Raw genomic sequence first — 6,345 nt, 5'->3', positions numbered from 1 at the left:
ATTCTTAGCATCTTTTCAAATTTAATAAATGAAGGGCTCGAAGTATACATGGATGATTTCACACCATATGGAGATGATTTCGACCCAGCACTAGACACATTGGAAAAGGTGTTGCAATGTTGTATTGCCACCAGGCTCTACTTGAGCCATGAAAAGTGCTATATGATGATGACCGAAGGGCTCATCCTAGGTCATTATATCTCAGTAGCTAGAATATAGGTAGATCTGGCCAAAATTCAAATAATTTTGTTAATACCCACTCCTACCACATAGATAGAGGTAAGCAGTTTTCTTGGATTTTCTGGTTATTATAGGAGATTTATAGAACATTTTTTCAAATAACTACACCTCTATATGCACTAATAGGGAGTGTTGATTTTGTTTGGACAGATAAATGTGACCGTGCTTTTGAGGATCTGAAAAAGCTTGTGTCAACAGCTCCAGTGCTCAGAGGTCCAAATTGGGACCTGCCATTTCAAATTTCATCAGATGCTTCAGACACGGCTATTGGAGCAGTTCTTGGGCAGGAAGAAGACAAAAAACCTATGCAATCTATTACATTAGCAAGAATTTGTCTCCTGTTGAGCTAAACTATACTGTTACTGAAAAAGAATTTTTAGCTATAAATCATGTTGTAAATAAATTTAGGCATTATATCATTGGATATCCTGTTGTTTTATGTACAGATCACTCTGCCATAAAATATTTAGCAAATAAACCTATCACAAATGGTAGAGTAACAAGATGGTTGATTTTATTGCAGGAATTCGACATCACAATAAAAGATCGACCTAGGAAAGAGAATCCTATAGCTGACTTTCTCTCATGAATGCCAAAACCAATGGATGCAACAACAGTTGAAGATTAATTTCCAGATGAACATTTATTCATTGTCACTGTCAAAACACCCTGGCATGCTGATGTTGTGAATTATTTAACCGTAGGAAAATTACCAAAACATCTGACCCCCAATGAACGAAAACATATTGTGTAGCGTAGTACCTGATTTTCTTGGATTGGGGGCTACCTATTCCATATAGGGGTGGATATGCACATCAGAAGATGTGTCTGTGAAGATGAAATTTTTGACATTTTGAAAGCCTGTCATGACGGACCGTGTGGCAGACATTTTGCATATTAAAGAACTGGTCACAAAGTTCTGCAAACAGGGTATTACTGGCCCACAATTTTCAAAGACACAAAGAAATTTGTTCAATCTTGTGACAGTTGCCAAAGAGCAAGACACCCTGGATAGTCCGATGAAATGTCATTAAACCCATAGCTAGTCATTGAACCATTTGAGCATTGGGCGCTTGATTTTGTTGGTCTAATCAACCCATCATCAAACCAGAAAACATATATTTTGGTAGCAACAGAATATGTGACCAAATGGGTTGAAGCAATGGCACTTCCAAGAGCTATAGAGGATTCCATCATTCATTTCCTGTTCTAGATATTTGTGTGATATGGCCTCCCAAGAGACATAATCACAGACAGAGGACCACAATTTGCTGGTAATAAAATTGTTGCAACATTAAAAAACTATCATATTCAGCACAAGATTAACACTCCCTACCACCCACAGGAAAATGGCCAAGTAGAGAGTACGAATAACATAATAGAAGCAATATTAACAAAAACCATTGCGTCACATAAACGCGATTGGGCTACAAGATTGCCGAAAGCCTTGTGGGCATATCGAACAATGTGGAGAAACACCACCGGTTATTCACCATATCAACTAGTATTTGGAAAGGAACCCATCTTTCCAATAGAATTCGAAATACAAACCTTCAGAACAACACAAGAAGTCGGTCTAGATTTAAACGAGGCCCAGATTAATAGACTACAGCAAATCAATGAGCTGGATGAAATCAGGCTCTCCACATTCAACATACCGCATTAATCCAACAACAGAGAACAAAATGGCACGACACCCTCATCAAAAATAAAGTCTTCCGTGAATAATATTGGGTACTCCTATACGATTCGAGGTTTCAGGATTTTCCGGGGAAACTTCAAACTCACTGGCTGGGACCATATGAAATCCAGAAGGTGCATGATAATGGCACCATTACTTTAACCACCATTGACGGATCTGGACACACCTCCAAAGTAAATGGCCACTGAGTTTGATTGTATTGCAAACCACTTACTCGGGAATCCTTCTACTAGCAAATTCGGAAAGATTCTAACATGCAAATTCTGACTAAGGAAGAAAACTCTTGCTCACCTTTGGTTCACTAGGAAATTTGATTGCTTTTAAAATTTTGTACATAACTTTTTTTGTTCTGTTTGTGTAAATTACTTTTTGTACATAACTTTTTATGTTTTGTTTGTGTAAATTTCTTTTTGTACAGATTTCTGCATTTTTCCAATTTTTGCATTCTGTTGTTACTTTTCGAAGGAATAACATTTTTACCGCTTTGATGTTCATTTTTGAAGGAACAACATTGTTGCATTTTGCTGTTCCTTTCGGAAGGAACAACATTCTCACCGCTTTGTTGTTCCTTTTCGAAGGAACAACACTTTTGCATTTTGTTGTTCCTTTCTGAAGGAACATCATTTCCGCCTTTTTTCCGTTCCTTTCCGAAGGAACAGCACATCCGCATTTCCGAGGACGGCCTATCACATTACAGGGGGCGTGGGTGATCTCATAATTCGCTGGCATACATGTCAGCTCATCATTCGGAAGAATTGTGACTCGAGAATAGCAAGACTTAACGATATTTTGTTTTCTCAATATGCATGGCTTGCTGTTCCAAAACCATTTCCATGTTCTGCTCTCCAAAATTAGTAGCTTTCTATTCCATCACCTTCTCTGTGTTTTCCTAACAGTGAGCTAAAGATTTGAATAGCCTGTTGTTCCATTGTCGTCTCTGTGTTTTTACAGTGTGCTGAGCGTGAATAAGATGGGAGGAAGATCAATTCGCAGTGAGCCACATGTGTTGATGGTGTTTGATGCTGCATAGGAAATCCTAGCAAGGGCAGTATGGATAGCTTATCTTAACCGTCTACAACAATCCAATGAGACAGTGGCAATTGAGTTTTTGCAGAACTTGCAAGAAAATTACTCCATGGTGAGAGGGAAATAGGTAGCAGTCCCTAACAACATAATTGCAGAAGTTTTGGGATTCCCAGCCACTGGACCTGTGTGGACTCTGAAAACAGTGAGACTACGAGATGCCATGACCATCTTCTAGGATGAAGGGAAAAACCTTACTATAAAAGGGAAAGTAGTTCTGCTGGAATCCTTGGGAGAGTCGTGGGCAGAATTGGCGAGAATTATCCAAAGCTACATGTAGGAATTTACAGGGTAAGTTCCTCAGACAGAACACCAAGGGACACCGCTCACAACCAGATCGCATATCAATACACCAGTATTTTTGACGTGGTTAAAACCCTCAAAGAGGGAAACAGTCCACGGCCTGAGCCAACGCGGCCACTTCAGGCAATTTATTAATAAAAGAATGAAAATTTACATAAGCTTCTCTCATAGACGGATTACCCTACAAATGACCCTCCATGCGCTTTAAATAGAAATCATGGACCAATCGGGTGTCAAGCCACGGATCAAGTGTCGGTAATACTGAGGAGAGAATGAACCGTCGGATCACTACATATCATGACCGTCAGATTGTAAGTTACAAAATGTACAAGGTATAGAAACACACTTTACCTAACTCTATATCTAACTCTATACTAGACCAAGTTGTACTTAACTATTTCCTATGTGTCAGAATATCCTAACACTACATCACTTGAGATGGCAGAAAAGATGTGGTAAGACCACACCATCTCAAACTTTTAGCTTTGTTAAAGAAAAAATGTATTGTGAATTTGCCTATATTCTTAAATTGTTTATTACATGATGTTGCCCAAAGCATGAAGAAATCTCGCCATGTAGAGTCAGTAGTAAGCCACCATGGGTCAATATGACTGATAGTCAGCTATAGTCTTACCCAACAGCAGAGTAGTTGGGAAGAAGTAATTTTTTCCATAGACGGGGGACTGGCTTTGCCAGCCCCAAAATGAAAACACAGTGCCAGCACATCGAGCAGACCACTGAAATGAAGAAAATCTGTTAGACTGGCAAGGATCAAAGGAAAGCTAGGAAATTCCCAAGGAAATATTAGTCAACCAGTGGAAATACCCGATTCAGGAGATGAGCAACCCCCACAATTGGAAGGTGGGGAGAATGAAGAAGAATTGGAAGGAAATGAGGAAGAAGAACCGGAGGAGGAGACTGAACAGTCCGGTCAGGAAGAAGGGGAGGAAACAGGGCAGCATAGTGAAAGTTCACTGCAAAACCCTCTGCAAGAAGATGAATTGGCCTGAATTTTGGCCAATATGGGCGAATATGTCCAACCTCACAGCCCACTCAACCCCCATACTGAAGAAGAACCACGGGAGCACTTTTCTCATGATAAAAGTGCATTCGAGGAACTATGTGATGAGGAGGAAGAAAAAGAGGATCACTCTGCTCATGATGAGAGTGTATCTGGGGAAAAGAGTGACGAGGATGGAGAAGAGGAACAATCTGTTCCTAGTCAGAATACACCCGAAGAATTCCATGATGAAGAAGAGGTAGAAGAAGCAAATACCTAGGAAACAGCAGAGCAAACTAGGGTTTCTACCCCTGAATGACCCCAGTCAGCAGAACACTGAAAAAGTACCCCAAGAATAAAATAAGGAAATTGGCCAAGGTGAAGGTACAATACCTAAGGTACAAAGCCCAGGACTGAGTAAACGAACGACTGTTCCTTACAAGAAAGCAGAGGAAATTAAAATATTGTGAAAGGAACAACAAAGATTGCTTAACATGATTAAGCAACTTCGACAACAGATAAGAATCTTGAAAATGGAGAAGAAATCAACAAGAACCTCTGTGGCAAAGCATGCAACTGCCCAGGCAAAACCCCTTAAGAAAAAGACCAAGAGGACTCAAGTCCAACCTATCCTTAAGACTCAAAAGGAACAACATCTAGTTGTTGTAAATGTAGAAGTACAAACAGACAATGCACCGGCTTGTGATAAGGGAATCTAGACAGAGGCACTGTCCTCTAGTGAAAAGGAAACTCAGACCATAAAGACAAGATGTCGTAATAAGGAGATCCAAATAGATCTCCAACCCAAAATAATCATGTTGGATAATGACCCGAGGATAGTAACTCTACGAAAAGATTTGGCACAAGCCTAGCAAACAATAGAGAAACTAACAAAGTAGACTATTCCGCAAGAAAAATACCATAAATTACAGCAACAGTTGAAAAACATTAATGCATCAGAAAGCTAGGCCTTTGAAGGATGGCGAAAGGCAAAAGAAAGAGTCAAAAAGGTAACCCATAGACTATACATAGTCATAAAACAAATGGATACCTTATGTTCTATGTATACTGACGTTCTAGCATGTAGGGCACCTACCAGAAACTATGCTTTGTTTTTAATGGAAAGGTATTTAAACTTGAAAATTAACGCTGTCAAGGCAAGAGTGCCTATAGAGATAAAAACAATTGATGACTTCATAAACTATTGTAAGCATTACAGGGTGAAAGTTCAGCGATTGTTATGTGAATTCTATTTGCACAATCTTGTATTGGATGGAGAAACAAAACAAAACCCTAGCCCTTTCATGGATGATGTCCAACTGCAGGTATTTATCTCTTTTGGTGTTAATTAAATAAAATGGCTTAAATCCTACAATGTCTTTCAAAGGCAGGAGAATGGATTAGATCTATGGGTGAGGGGTGAACCTAAAGACCCATTGCAATTATGGAATAAACATAGGAGCCCAATGAGAACTCAGGGTGTGATCGAGGCATTGGGACCTATTCACACAGCAGTCTTCTGGCAAGCGGTAGAATACTTCTTTACCATCAAAGACCTTGCCATAGTAGCAGCCAAATTTTGATACCAGACTTCTAATAGGAATATCCAAAATAGAGAACCTTTCAATTATGAGAATTTTAAGCTAGCTGCTTACCGCTTGGGTATCTATGGTGACCTCATTCCCAGAGAAGGCCCGTCTTGGTTAGGGTGTAGGTTCCGAGGTTCAGTCATTTGGTATCCTGCACCAGGATATAGAGCCCTATATGAATTGCCTGAAGGTCAGACAAGGCATATTTTTGAATTCTTAGCTAGGAATCATGGTTGTAGACCACCTACTGAGAACCCTTCTCCAGCCTATTCCCTAGCTACCTTGCATGTCAATTACAATGTTTTCATGAGGGCATGAAGAAGGGTAAGCACAGGGGTGTGTTGAGCAGTAGAAAAGGTATGTAATTTTATTTCGTTATATTTTCCTTTAATTCATAACTTCTTCACATTATGAAATGGGCTTATGCT

The sequence above is a fragment of the Pinus tabuliformis genome, chromosome 9 (genome assembly GCF_031772625.1).
Source record: "Pinus tabuliformis cultivar Carrire ecotype Pingquan chromosome 9, CPIR1, whole genome shotgun sequence".
Lineage (NCBI taxonomy): Eukaryota > Viridiplantae > Streptophyta > Pinopsida > Pinales > Pinaceae > Pinus > Pinus tabuliformis.
Note: the sequence above shows the minus strand (reverse complement) of the source record.